General features: G+C 40.0%; 1 protein-coding gene across 4 annotated transcripts in view; it reads left to right on the plus strand.

Annotated features, from left to right (window-relative positions):
- Window positions 1-15,810, plus strand: part of cacna1ha (calcium voltage-gated channel subunit alpha1 Ha) — a 552,389-nt gene that overhangs the window by 372,299 nt on the left and 164,280 nt on the right. The gene's annotated exons all lie outside the window — the stretch shown is intronic.

The raw sequence follows: 15,810 nt of genomic DNA on the forward strand, positions 1-15,810 counted from the left end.
TATTGACGTACAGATACTGCTGAAACTTCACGATATGACATTTACAGTGAGCTGTGGAGCTAAGGTTTAAAATTAACTGTCTATATGAATATCACTGGTAGTCATGTATTGATTTAAGGCCTACTGATTTGCAACATGAGAGGAATTAGAATTTGTTGACACAAGTCTGTCATCATAAGCAGCCTACTTAAGAGCATAGGGAAAGGTTTGAAGTATGTATTCCTGATGAAGGGCTTTTGCCCGAAATGTCGATTTTGCTGCTCGTCGGATGCTGCCTGAATTGCTGTGCTCTTCCAGCACCACTGATCCAGAATCTGGTTTCCAGCATCTGCAGTCATTGTTTTTACCTCAAAGGTTTGAAGTAAAAACAGTCCTGCTTTACTGTCAGCTAAATGTATTATTTTATGAATGATGTTAACTGTTATGAGAATTGAGGAGGGTCACGGTGAAAAGAATACATTTGGACAATAATTCTTGAATGCTGTCGTCAATAAGATTTGGCAGCAGGCTTCAGCGAAATGAATTCCTATTGATAATACCTTGTAATCTGTAAGTCATTTGGGCTTTTGAATGACTATCAATCTTCATTACAAACTTAAGTTTCATAAAGCAGTTCCTATAAGGACTTCCTTTTATGGAGGTTTAGTCTGAGATGTACATTGAGATGTACAGCATGGAAACAGATCCTTCAGTCCAACTCGTCCATGATGATCAGACATCCTAAATTAATCTCGTCCCATTTACTAGTGTGTGGGCCATATCCCTGTAAACCCTTCCTATTCATGTACCCATTCAGATGCCTTTTAAATGTTGTAGTTGTACCATTGTCCATTACCTCCCTGGAAGCTTATTCCATATACACACCATCCTCTATATGAAAAAGTTGCCCCTTAGGTCTCTTTTAAATCTTTTCCTCTCTCACCTTAAATCTATGCCCTCTAGGTTTGGACTCCCTATCCTGGGGCAAAAGACCTTGGCTATTCACCCTATTCATGCCCCTCATGATTTTATAAATCTCTATAAGGTCACCCCTTAGCCTCCGATGCTCGGGGAAATTAGCCCCAGCCTATTCAGCCTCTCTCTATAGCTCAAAACCTCCAGCCCTGGCAACATCCTTGTATATCTTTTCTGAATACCTTCAACTTTCACAACATCTTTCTAATAGCAGGGAAACCAGAATTGAATGCAGTACTCCAAAAGTGGCCTAACTAATGTCCTGTACAGCCGCAACATGACCTCGCAGCACCTACGCACAATGCACTGACCAATAAAGGCAAGTGTACCAAATGTCTTTTTCATGACCCTGGGCTGAAAATGTGTTGCTGGAAAAGTGCAGCAGGTCAGGCAGCATCCAAGGAGCAGGAGAATCGATGTTTCGGGCATGAGCCCTTTTTCATGACCCTGTCTACCTGTGACTCCACTTTCAAGGAATTATGAATCTCCTTCGCTGTACACTACATCACCAAGTTTGGTGTCATCTGCAAACTTACTAACTATACCTCCTATATTCACATCCAAATCATTTATATTAATGACAGAAAGCAATGGACTCAGCACCGCTCCTTGCGCACACCACTGGTCACAGGCTTCTAGTCTGAAAAGCAACCCTCCACCATCACTCTCTGTCTTTTATCTTCAAGCGAATTTTGTATCTAAATGGCTAGCTCTTGTATTCCATGGGATCTAATCTTGCTAACCAGTTTATCATATGGAACCTTTTCAAACATCTTACTGAAGTCGCTATAGACAACATCCATCCCTCTGCTTTCATCCATCTTCTTTGTCAGTTTTTCAAAAAACTCAGTCAAGATTGACACAAATAGCACTTGCCCATGGTCAAGGAAAAGTTTGTGCTAGCAAGAGGTTATAAATAATGAATCCACTGTAGTTGAACTCAGAGGGCCTGTGGTGAGGCACAAAACCCTGAAGATGATACAGATTTAGAGGGGTCCATGGAATATAGGGAACATAGGAAATGTGGGGCTTGAGCAATATTCCTTGGCTCCCATTTTCCTTCTGTCATGATTTTCAAAATGTGCTTGAACACAACCGCATCATTCAATTTTGTCAGCAAACAATAACTGAACTTCAGTTCTCATAAGGATTCAAGAAAGGTCAGAGGTGCAACATGGATGAGGGTTGGTATGATGACTCAGTGTTAGCACTGCTGTCCCAAGGCGCCAGGGACCTGGGTTCGATTCCAGCCTTGGGTGACTGTGTGGAGTTTGCACTTTCTTCCTGTGTCTGCATGTGTTTCCACCTGATTCTCTGGTTTCCAAGGAGAAAGTGAGGACTGCAGGTGCTGTGGTTTCCTCCCACAGTTCAAAGATGTAGAGGTTAGGTGGATTAGCCATGGTAGTGGGGGGTAGGAAGATAGGAGAGGGGCTGGGTCTTGGTGGGATGCTGTTCAGAAGGCATGATGTACCAAATGGCCTCTTTCTGCACTATAAGAATCCATGATTCATTGTCGTTCCACTGCTCAACTGAGCCTGGATTTGATGTCCATGACCTCATCCAAGTCTTGGTCAGCATTATATAATAATGTGAAGCAAAAAGAATAACGATACACTTTAAGTTGAGTAGCTAATTTTTACATTGAAAAGAAGCTCTTTTGTCGTACAGGGAGAGTTGATAGATAACATTGTAGAAGTCTTCAGAAACTAAGTAATTCAGAATTCCTGGATTAAATGATGTAGTGTAGAACAGGAGATAAAAATGAATAGCAGCATCTTATGAGATTTGTGGCAGAATTGGATGACAAGTCCAGTGTGGCCTACATTAATGATGAGAGCAATTTGCACCATGTTTTAATGTTTGTGACAGGTGATGCAACAAGCTTCTCACTAGGCAGCAGCAATTGCCAATTAAGGGAAATTATTTCTTGTTAAACATCTCGTTGACAGCCCAACTTGCCTCATTAATGTACAGTTTTTTATCATAATAAATGTGCCAAACAAGTTGGATGTCAAGAATTCTCATTGTGGAAATCAGAGTGGATATCTGGTGCCTTCAGCTTGCCGTTTGTTCCAAAAGAGCTCCATGTTGGACACTGGGCATCAAAATATCAGGTTCGAGAGTGTGGTGCTGGAAAAGCACAGCAGGTCAGGCAGTATCTGAGAAGCAGTAGAATCAACGTTTCAGGCAAAAGCCCTTTATCAGGAATGAGGCCTCATTCCTGATGAAGGGCTTTTGTCTGAAATGTTGATTCTCCTGCTCTTCAGATGCTGTCTGACCTGCTGGGCTTTTCCAGTTCCACACTCTTGACTCTAATGTCCAGCATCTGCAGTCCTCATTTTCACCTATCAAAATCTCAGGATCCACTCCATGGGCGCCTTCACAAGTATCCCACAACCACAGATGCCAGCTTCTAAGACACATTTCCAATCCTCTTGCAGGATGATTCTGAACTTCAGTACTACATCTCAGTCTACACTGGCAGCTATCATAGTGATGCTGCAGCAAGGAGGCTATGCACTGAGGGACCAGTACCAAGCCCATGGTTTGGGCAAGACTGCATCTCTGAACTCTTTGCTCACTCTCATAGTGCTCTTCTGAGTTAAAGCATCCTGACCTTGCATTGCCATGTCTTGCCTTTGTGAGCATTCTTTCTCTCTCAGGCTGAGCTATCATGCTCATATTACTTCTGTTTTGCTATACTGTTTAGTGTGGACACAAAGCCAGGAAGCTTGTCATAGTTGTCAGCAAGCCTCAGTCAAGTTAAGGGCTTGGCCTTTACTCAGTGGGTCCTGACAAAGTAAGCTAAAGGCAGCCTCTGATACCAATCCACGACCTTGAACACGGTCAGTCCATGGTGGTCAGTGTCAGGATGCTGTCCAAATTAGGGATGAGGAGCCAAATGCCAGGCTGCCCACCACCCATCCTGAATCTTTTTGCCATACCTGTGGCTGTTTGCCTCCTGCAATGAGAGAGAGGCAGATATTTAGGGAGATGAAAGTTGGTGACACAGCTGTTACCTATCGTGCAGGTGGACTGCTGTCTTGAGCAAGTGGATAAGCAGTGCAGACAGCAATGTTCGTGGTGTTGGGAGTTGGGGTGGATTATGGGGTGAGTGAGGGAAAATGTTGAAGGAAAAGTGAGGGTGGTAGAATATACGCCTTGTTTGAAGTGTGTGTAGTATCAGAGAAAGCATGTGTGTGAAGTGGCAGAGGGAAGATAGTGGCACTTACACTGGCAGTGTGGAGAAAGTTATTGATCTCCTTCCTTCCCAGCTATTCATTCCTTCAGGTGCCTGAGACTGCTCCAACCTGTGTGGCAACAGTGGGCCAGACTGGCATAGTTTGGTGTTGTGACCTCCACTATTGGTCTGGAGAAGAGAAAGTCTTGCCTTTGCATCACCCTTCCAGCAGGTGGACCTTCATTTTCCTTCCTGCAAAGCAGAATGCTGATTTACCCCATCTGTCACGAACAGGGCAAATACCAGGAACCTGGCAAGGCAGTATCAGACTGACCGTGTTTGTCTGGGTGTACAACTGGCCTTTAAAATGGCATAGGTGCAAGAAGTGTTGGTTAGTACCAGCATATCCTGGCACTGATGAGTTCTGTGGTAAGATGGGGCAAGAATCAGATATTGGGATACCAAAGGGTGGGATAGAGGTAATGAGGTGAGTTTGTTAAGATACGGCAAGAAAACCTACCAGGCCTTGTGGCAAAAAAAATCCCTCCAGAAAACTCAACATGACTTGTACTTGGCCAAAAATAAGTAATATTCAGCCCAAAGTATCTAAATTAATCACACAATAAAGCAAATTGTGCTTGCTGTCTGCATAAAATATTCTTCATCACAGGCACTAATTTATATTCTGACATTCAGCAAAAAGATTTGGTCACACTTCGAGGATTCACATCCATTATTAGTACATTAGCATTTGTTAGTCACAATTTTATTTGAGATAACCCTTTGTGTTTGACATTTGAAATGGTTCTTTTAGTGTTCAAGTACATTTTAAGCAGAGAACAATGAAGGATAATTGATTAATTGTGCTATTAAGAGAAAATTTTCTGGTAATTAAATTTTATGGTAATTGTATTATGATTTGACAAGTTGTTTTAATAAAGTATTGCACAGTTTTTCATAACTGATTAATACATTGCCAGAATTTTACCAGCCCTAGGGAACAGGTTGGGAATTATAAGTGCTGGAAAAATGGTGTCAAAAGATATCCAGGAAGTTGCTATCATTATGGCACAGATAGGCAGATTGACCACTCTCCGCTGCTTCACACTTCACGGCCGTGAAGCAGGATGGGGTCATAGAGGACACTGCAATATCAGGAGGCATTGAGTGAAACCTGGAAGTAGTTTCCTTGCATGTTCCAGGCATGTCTGTTCCTTTTTGTTTGCTTCATGACCCATGGAGAAGCCCTACTGACAATGACTGCCCCCTAGGTAACAAAGATGCTTAATGATTTCCCACATCCTCACACTCTGATTACCAAGACCTGCCTGTCAAGCTATCTCTGACATACCCTAATCCAGTTAAGCAACACTTGAGGGCGGCTGGCCATTATGTGTTGTAAATGTGCAGCTGCAGCCTGAACATAAAGTCATAGAGTCATACAGGATGGAAACAGACTCTTTGGTCCAACTACGCCACGCTGACCATGTTCCCAAATTAAAGTAGTCCCACTTGCCTGCATTTGGCCCATATCCTCCCCAAACCTTTCCTATTCATGGACTTATCCAAATGACTTTTGAACATTGTAACTATACCTGCATTCACCACTTCCTGTAACAATTCATTTCACGTACAAACCATTCTCTTTGTAAAAATGTTGCCCTCTGATGTCCTTGCCAGGCTTCTCCATATAGTCTTTCTTAAATAAAGGTACAACATTAGCCACTCTCCAGTCCTCTGGCACCTCACTCGTAATTATAGGTGATACAAATAACTCTGCTAGGGGCCCTGCAATTTCTTCCCAAACTTCCCACAGTGTCCTGGGATACACTTGATCAGGTCTTGAAGATTTATTTTTTCTAAAACCCCCAGCACTTCCTCTTCTGTTCTGTGAACTGTTTTCAAAACATTGATATTTGTTTGGATCGCTCGCCTCCATTTCTTTCTCCATATTAAAAATTGACATGAAATATTCATTTACTATTGCTCCCATCTCCCGAGGTTCAAAACATAAATGACCTCTTTGATCTTTGAGGGACCCTAATCTCTCCCTAATTGCTCTTTTGCTGTTAATATACATATAGGATCTCTTTGGATTATCTTTAACCTTATCTGCCTCATATCCCTTTTATGCCCTCCTGATTTCCCTCTGAAGAATGCTCATACACCCTTTATACTCTTTAAGGGATTCATTTGATCCCAGTTGTCTGCATCTAATACTTGACTCTTCCTTATTCTTGACCAGAACCTCAATATCTTTATTCACCCATTGTTCCCTACAGTTACCAGCCTTACTCTTCACTCTAACAGCAACATAATGCTTCTGAACTTTTGTTTTCACACTTTGAAAGTGTCCCACTTGTTAGTTGTCCCTTTACTTGCAAACAGTCTATTCCAATTAACTTTTGAAAGTTACTGTCTCATACCATTTTAAATTTGCCTTAGTCCAATTAAAAACTTTAATATTTATGGAAGGCCTATCCTTTTTCCATAACTATTTTAAAACCAATAGAAGTATGGTCACTACTCCCTAAGTGTTCCCCTACTAACACTTCAGTCACTTTTTTGAAGAAGTAATGAAGAGGATTTATAAGGGCAGAATGGGGGACGTGATCTAAATGTACTTTAGTAAAGCATTCGACAAGGTTCCTCGTGGTGATTGATTAGCATGGTTAAATCATATTGAATTCAGGAAGAACTAGCCATTTCAATACAGAACTGGTTCGAAGGTAGAAGACAGATGGTAGTGTTGGAGGATTGCTTTTCAGATTGGATGCCTTAAGAGGCATCTGGATGGGTAAATGAATAGGAAGGGTTGAGAGGGATGTGCTGGTCAAATGCTGGCAAATGGGACTAGATTAATTTAGGATACCTGGTTGGCATGGGTGAGTTGGACCAAACTATTACTCCATGCTGTACAACTTTATGATTCTATGACTTGCCTTGCCTTATTTCCCAAGAGAAGGTCAAGCTTTGCTCCTTACCTGGTAAGTACATTTACGTCCAAACCTGTAACACTATGGCAGTCCCAGTCAGTTAGGAAAATTAAAATCCCCTACTGTTACAGCAATATTAATCTTACATATGTCTGAAGTCTGTTGCCAGTCCTGTCCTTCCCTCAGTTCCTGTAATAGCTGTAATATCCTGGTCCTCTGTTCCCTTGCATACCCGAGTTCATCAGCCATACTGTAGACCTTTGCACTGAAATAAATGCTGTTTAATTCTTCAGAGTTACCTCATTCTCTGATTTGTTCTTGTCTGTCTTGTCTAATTAACTTTTTTATTCAGAACCATGCTCATCTGCCTTTCTTTTTGCTGCTACTTAGGAAATCCCCCCAACCTCCACACTAGTTTAAAGGCTCCCAAAATGGAACTAGCAAATCTATCTGGCAGGATATTGGTCCCTTTCCAGTTCAGGTGAAACCCATCCCTTTTTAATAGATTGGTTCTGCCCCAAAAAAGATCCAAATGATCCAAGCATCTGAATCCTTGCAAATTGCATAATCCCTTCAGCCATTGATTTATCTGCCCTTTTTTGTTATAGCCACTACTGTTGCTAGAGTTGCTGGGTGTATGATTGGGTTGACAACACCTCGAGACAAGCTGCTTAATTTGCCTGTGCCAAGAATATTTCTTCTTAGGTTCTGCCATTGGCTGAAGGGGATCAACTCTTGCTGGCAGCCCCAGCAACAAAATTGTTGCAGTCCTAGCAAGGTTTTGTCTTTTACCTTTTACATTTTATAGTTAAATAAAGAAATACACTAAGTGTTCCATTCATTATTTAATGTATTCGTTTTGCTTCGTTCAATTTTCTGTTGACTTACTTGAGGAAACGATATTCCATTTTCATGATAGAAATGAACCATTAGAAAAAGAAAATGCACCAGGAACCTGTCCTCACCACTCAGGATATGATTGAAAAAAAGGTGGAGAGTATGCATCCTCCATAGCAATGCCTCGACAAATCAACATCCTTTTTTCCATATGATACAGGTTCTTATTCTGTTTGAAATTTGTTGTTTCTGCATATGTACTGATGAATACAAGACAAAAAGCCTCTTTTTTTCAGCAGTACTCAGATTTGGTACAATAGTTCTCTAAGATAGAATAGTTAATTCATAAATTTGCATTCAGTAAGTACATAGTAAATTTACAGATTTTCAGTTCAGTCGGGCAATTAAGTGGGAGCTTTACTGTTGATTGAAAGAAGCAAGTCAAGTAAAATCATCTATTAGATTAATGGGAATTAGCATAACCACAAAGACTGCTTGGAACAAAAGTAATATATTTTGGATGTTTGTTGCTATTTGTTTGACTTCAGGGATCCCAGAACCTTGGGCTATGTTGGTCATTAATGCTTTATTTTTATGTACTTGCTAAAGCATTTTTTTAGCAGTTTAGGAAGAATGCACAGGGTTAGTTAGTGGCAGAATTATTAATTTAGTACTCAAATCCATAGTGCAGTTGCTAATCACTTTTGTATTTCTGCAATTCTAGAAGCTCGTGGGATGTTCTTTGTATTTGGATTCCTGAAAAGCTCAGCTCAGCATTTTCTGCCAATTAAAGTTGAACCAGTGCTTCATTGTAATTATCCATATTCATGTGTTTATAAATCCTGGCTCCAGAGATTTCCTAATACAAGGAATACTGCTGCCTCCAATACCAACAATAAGTCTTAGACTTGTCTGTACTTGGTGGACTCTACATCATACTTTCATAAGCATTTTTGTGTTTTTAAACATGTCCTGTACTTTTCAGAATGATTTAAAATGTCTGGACTGATGTTCAATAAATAGGCTGTACATAGCCTGAAGAGTCTATACATTTGCCCCAAAATGATTACATAATATTTACAATGAAATATTATCCTGAAGAGATGAGAGTTATTATTTGTTGTTTAGAATATATGATTTCTGGAATTGCATCAGGGAACAAAGTTGAACTGTATGATATTATAAGATGAGCAATTAATACATTTGTATCAAAATCATGTCTGATTAAAAATTGTATATAGTAAAATTCTGGCCATGTATTTAACCTATTTAATAAGAATTTCCAGTTTATTATTTGAATGTGTTTCAAAGGAATTCAGGTGTGCAAAGAGTTCTTAAAATATTTCACAGTGTATTTAGCAAGCTACAATCATTAGTCATTGTGGCTGGAACTGAAACAAAAAGATACATGGTTTTGGGAGTTATTAATTTGTTACAAATGCTAGGAATTTGCAGCTGAAGACACATAAGTGATAATATTTATACCTCATCAGATATGTCACATAGGTTCATATTATTTTTGGTTTTTTTTAATATGCGAGCCTGTGTAATGTCTACCACAGATAGAAGAGTATTTGTTGATTCAGATATCTTAAAGTTATTCATAAAATTAACTATTTAGAAAACTACAATAGCTTAGATTTTCATACGTAGTCGGGGTTCTGTGTTCAATAATTTTATGAAGATTGCATTCATGTTGTTGATAGAGAAAACACACAACACTGACTCCATTACATAGAAAGAGTAATTAAAGATGAGGCAGGTATCTTTATACCTAAATGTCACTTGTTGCGATGTCATGTTACTGAATTAAAGATTCAGTCCTGACTGGATAGGAATCTATTCCATGATACCCCCTGCCTATCTGTTATTAAACAAGGGGAACCATTTAATCCTATAAATATGCCTCTATACATTCAGCTAATGTCTTTGGGTACCAGGACCAGACCTAGTCCTTATGCAATTATCATGACTTGACTTTGTAACTTCACTATGTGGTGTGCTATTTGTCATTGAGGTGAATGAGTATAATTTGTCAACGTGATTGTTGACTGGTATGATGTCTACAGTATCTGAGTTGTCATCTTGTGTGATGTGTGGTTGATATCTCATTCGAATACGTCATCTGTTTCTTTGCAGGACTTGACTGTTGCCCATTATGGTATGACTGAGGGTGGACACAGCAACATAATAGCTTTCTATGAACCATGTGTAGTTTGAAAATCTCAAATTTGTATGCTTTCTCCTGGTTCAAGTTGGGATAATGATCTGCATTCCGATTGAGCATGCTTCAGCACCACTTTCTTTCCAACATAAAATGTGGAAAATAAGAGGCATTTATGAGGGTAGACAACTAACCAGAGGAATAGCATGCAAACTTAATATAGCTACCAAACATCTTGGCAAATCACTTTAAACTTGAAAATTATAGATTTTATGGTATGAACAAGGCATTCTGTGATAATGTTCGATTCGAGGGCAGTGAGGAGTGGTAATATGTCGACCACCCCACTTGCACATAACTTGAAGGGCTGCGCTAATGTACTGCAAACTGATGTTAGCCACAATCAGCTTAGGTATATCAAACACCCTGAATGTAGTGGTTAGTGTGTCAACAACCATTGAATTAATGACATCTTTGATTTTTCACACAAATTTGATGGAACAGTCAGGCCACCATGTTTCTGGGCATGGAAAATATCAGTCACAATCTTGCATTGTTGCTTAGAAGGAGTCTCATGTGGGAGGAGAGATCCTCTGAATTGTTGAGGTTGATGGAACTTACATGGCTCACATCTCTGATTTGTGAATTGATGTCCTTGTAATGGTGGGATTCACAAATCTCGATTTGTTTTGTGCCTATCTGCTTTTCATGCATATGATCTAGCATGCCTTGATATAGAGCTTGTGGAGTAATGACTTGTTTGTCTTGATCATTCTTGGACAGCTCTAGTTTGGCTCTGATTGGCTAAAATGCACATATTTTCTCAAAGACCTTTTGGATGCATTCAGATCACCAACTGACGAACATTTTCAGCTGCAACAGCTGGACATCGTATGACATAGCTTGCTGAATCTGGTTTGCTTGTTTATGACCAAATTATAGAAGATCTTCGAGTATCTTTGGGATATCTAAAGGCTATCTTCAAGTTCAGTTGATTTAGTAATATCAACTTGTAAGTCTAAAGGCTCTTTGTTTTTAGCGCAGTTTGGAGGTTGGCTAAGGGGTTAGGAATCTTGCTTGTATTATACTTCTAGATTGTAACCCTGGATCTTCACAACTTAGTATTGTAGTCAGGAAGGTGCACTTGTGAAAGATTTTCAACACATTTCTAATGGTTTCTGGGAGGTGTGAATAATGAAGTGCTTTTTCAAATATATAATGTTTCTTCACTGTATATGTATGTAGCAATTGTATCCTAGAAACTAGAGCAAGAGCTTCTCTTTCTACTTGGAGTAGTTATAATGAGCTCTCATAGGGACTTTAGGACCAAACAGTTTGTTTGCCCTATAGCAGACACACTCAGGTCCTTTTGGGATGCATCAAACTTCAATGTGGTGAGTTTAGAGATATCTTAATATTGTAGTGTACACTTACTGTATGATAGAGCATTTTTGAGACATTAAAAAGCATGTTGTTGATTGTCTTGCCATTACTATTGTGTCTTTTAATGGAGAAGCTCTTGAAGAGGAAATGCCTTGGGGACAGACATGTAGATGAATATCTATTCTTTGCTTCAAGCATTGAAAAATGTTTGGCAATTGAGAATTTGGGATTAAGAATTTCCAGAATTTGAATCTTATGTGGGCATCTTTTTGTGCAATGCTCAGGTGCCTTGAATAAAAAAAAGTGTAGGGTAACATCTTTCTTCAAAACACATGATGTAGCTGCACCAATCAGTGTGATTCTTGGTTTTCCAGACATTGTTGTTTTGTACTGGGGAATCTGATTCAATTTGAGCCTTTCATGAATGTAAATGCTGAATTACAAGCGGGGTTGATACTGGGATAGGCATCAACTTTTAGATGTAACATTGCATTGCCTTTAAAGTTGCCACTAGTATCAGACCACTCTGGACAAAAGTTAGTCAAATAAAGGAGAGTCTTGATTTTGCAGTCTGGAATCTTTGGTGTTGGAACTGAGATTTATCACCTTTAGGATTGTGATAATCTTTGGATCTGTGCACACTGGCAAACCATTAATAAATGATCACCTTTATCAACAGTTTAGATTTCAGTTGTCTATCCTAAAGTTCCACATTGGCGTTTAAAAGAGCTTATGAAAATATATGGGATGTCAGACTCATTGAAAGCAACTAGCCTATCTCATGTAGACTGCACCATGCTTACCAATTTCTTGAGTACATTTCATGTAAGATGCATAAAGGATGACACTTGTGCTTGCACCAGTATCAATCTTGGCATTTAATGGATGTTGTCCATTCCTATTGAGATATATTGCTTGGATGTGAATGCACAAGACTGTAATAGCCCCAACTAAAGTAACAAATGGCATTTTCAATGAATGAAGTGCACTATTCTCCTTGTTCTCCTCAATCCATTTGCAGACATTGATGGGGTCAACCACATGTCAACTCATGTCCTCCGTGACTCAGTAGATTGCCTTTGCTTGGCTCCATTCTCACCTGTCCATTTGTCAGGAAAGCATTTTCTTTCCACCCTTACAGCACCACTCTTGGAATCCACAAATGGTCTTTTCTCAGCCTGCTTGTCTTCCTCATGACATGCTACCTATAAACAATATCACCATAGCCAAGGAAGTCACCTGTTGATTACAATAACATAAACACAGGATCAGATTCCAGGTCTTTGGAGATAATGCCAAGGTCCATGTCTCCATCGCTCTTGACTGCTTCTGTTCTGGGAGATTTCCCAAAATACACCCTGAGATGACCCATTGTTTCAGTTAAACTTTGTGAATACTGAAGTCATTATCATCAGCCCCACCACAAACTCAATATTCTTGCCACTGATTTAATTCCTTTAATTGGCCAATATTTCCTCTGTAATATTCACAATCTTGAGAGGGGGCCAATGCTGGTGGGAAAATATTTGTCTTTGAAATGCCACTTCTGGTCTTAATATTTTCAATGATTAATAGCGTGCAGGTTGCGATCAATGGCACTGTCTGCCATGATGATTTGGTACAACTCTACAGCACCTTCTGAATAAATTTCTTCCTCTTTTGTATCTCTTTTGACCCCAAGCAGGACTTCTAAACTCCAAATGCTTGCCATCACAAAAACCTATTTTCAACTCCTAGACATCAATTTCCTTTAGTCTGTTTACTGATGAAATCATCCATGTCCTTGTCATTTCAAGACGTGGTTGGTGCAGTCACCAGCTCCCCATTAACCACCCTCTGTCAGTCTCAGCTCATCCAAACTTTACAGTTCATATTCACATCAAGTCCCACTTAGACTTAACCCCTGTAAACATTATCTCTTAGTCCATCAATACACAAAGTCTACCGTTATTATCATTATGTTTAAATCACTATAAGGTCTAGCCTCTCCCTTTAAGTTGTACTTCCTGCATCTACATCTTTCACCTCACCAAACTCTTCAAATCTTCAACTCTGATACTTGCATATGCCCCTCCCTTCAATGCACTACTGTCACCTATGCTTTCAGCAATCTAGGTGCACATTCTGGAATTTACTTCCTAAACTTCATATCTTACGTTTTCTTTAAGGCCATCCTTAAAACCCACCTCTGTGCTCAAGCCTTTGGTAAAAGAAACACTAATATTTTCTTGGACAAAAGCAGAAATTGCTGGAAAACCTCAACAGGTTTAGCAACGTCTGTGGAGGGAAAACCGTTAATGTTTTGAGTCCAGAGACTCCTCTTCAGATCAAAGGTGTAGCTGTGGGTATCTGCATGGGCCCCTGTATGCCGTTCTCTTTTGGGAGGTATGTGGAACATTTATTGTTCAAATCCTACTCAGGTCCCTTCCCACAACCCCTTCTGTAGTAAATTGATGACATCATTGGTGCTGCTTTCTTCTATCAATTTTGTTTCCAATTTCCAACCTGCTCTCATCTTCACCTGGTCTATCTCTCACTTCTCCCTTCCCTTCCTCAACATCTCTGTTTCCATTTCTGGAGATAGGCTGCCCACTGACATCCATTATAAACCAATGACTCCCACAGTTACATGGACTTTGCATCCTCATGCCCTCTTTCTGGAAGGATTCCATTCAATTTCTCTTACTTTCTCTGTCTCCATTGCATCTGTTCAGATGATGCCACCTTCTGCAGAGGGACTCAGAAATGTCCAACTTTTTTCTCAACTGAGGATTCCCCACTACCATAGTTGACAGGGCCCTCAGCCCTGTCTAATTCATTTCCCTCACTCTGCCCTAAGCCCTTCTCTTCTCTTCAACAATAATAGGATCCCGCTAGTCCCCACTTTCCATCCGACCAGTCTCTATCCAAAGGATCATATGCTGCCATTTCCACCACCTCCAGTGGGATGCCACCACCAGACACACATTCCCCTTCTCTTTTTTGTCAGAATTCTGCGGGGACTGTACCCTTCTGGGCACCCTAGTTCATTCCTTCTTCACTCCCAACACTTCTCCAAAATCACAAGGCACCTTCTCATGCAATCACACAAGGTGTAACACTTGCCTGTTTGTCTTCTGCCTCCTCATTATCTAAGGTCCCAGAAGCACCTTCTGGGTGAAGCAGCAAATTATGTGCACTTCAATCTAATCGACTGTATTTGTTGCTCACAAAATAGTCTCCTTTACACAGGGGAGATGAAACACAGACTGGGAGACCGCTTTACAGATCAACTACATTCTGACCACAAAAATGACCCCAAGCTTCCAGTTACCTGCTATTTCAACACACCAGAGTGTTGCCTCAGACCTGCTGCAATCCTCCAATGAGGCTTAGCACAAGCTGGAGGGACAGCATCTAATCTTGTGCTTGGGGATCTTGTGGCCTTCAGGACTCAACATCAAGTTCAATACTTTTAGAACCTGAACACCCCCTTCCATGTTTTCCACCCACTCCCACATCCAGGTCCTGTTCTTGACATGGAATGCTTTTAGCACAGCCAAACCGTTTTCACCAACTCATATCCCCATTATTATCTATTTAACTTTTCTTCTTCCCTGGCTTACTGTCAGGCGAAAGAGAGGACTGCAGATGCTGGAGACTAAAGTCGTGAGTGTGGTGCTGGAAAAGTCCCTGTGTATGCCTACCCTTTTATTTCTCTGTCTCTGGGCTCTAATTCCATCTATTCACTCAACCCTCTCCTCCTTACAATTCTCCCCACCCCACCCTATGCCCCATCATCAGCATAAATACCACCTACTCCCAGCTGCTATCAGTAGTGAAGCAAGGTTCTGGACTCGAAACCTTAAAAATGTTTTCTCTCAACATTTGCTGCCAGACTTGCTGGGTTTCTTGAGCAAATTCTGTTTTTGTTTCAGATCTCCAGCATCTATAGTTCTTTGGTTTATTTCATAATATTTTCTTGATCTTAGGATCAATTCTTGTTTCTGTAAATTTTGTCAAGGATCATGCATCAAAAGTGACAATTGCATGCAAGTCATTGTTGCTAAAAGAATGTGCAAGGAAAAGTTAAATCAATTTGAAATAAATAAAACTACAAAGAAATGAAAAGGAAAGTGTGGAGCACAAGTAATACCAGAAAAAGACACAAAAGCAATTATTTTGCTTGACAGATTATTAATTTATGATTCTTCAAAAACATTTAGAATTAAACAGTTACTCTGTGTGAAGCACATTCATTTTCCACAACAAGTGAAAATGACATTTGTCAAAAATTCCTTTCAGGCCCTGCCAAGTGATGCAAGTTAAGAGATTCTGGTCACTAAGCTCAAATAACATATAAAATATTAAACAAT

Source organism: Chiloscyllium plagiosum, unplaced genomic scaffold (genome assembly GCF_037043375.1).
Source record: "Chiloscyllium plagiosum isolate Xiang-an unplaced genomic scaffold, Cpla_swu_hap1 HiC_scaffold_20, whole genome shotgun sequence".
Taxonomy (NCBI): domain Eukaryota; kingdom Metazoa; phylum Chordata; class Chondrichthyes; order Orectolobiformes; family Hemiscylliidae; genus Chiloscyllium; species Chiloscyllium plagiosum.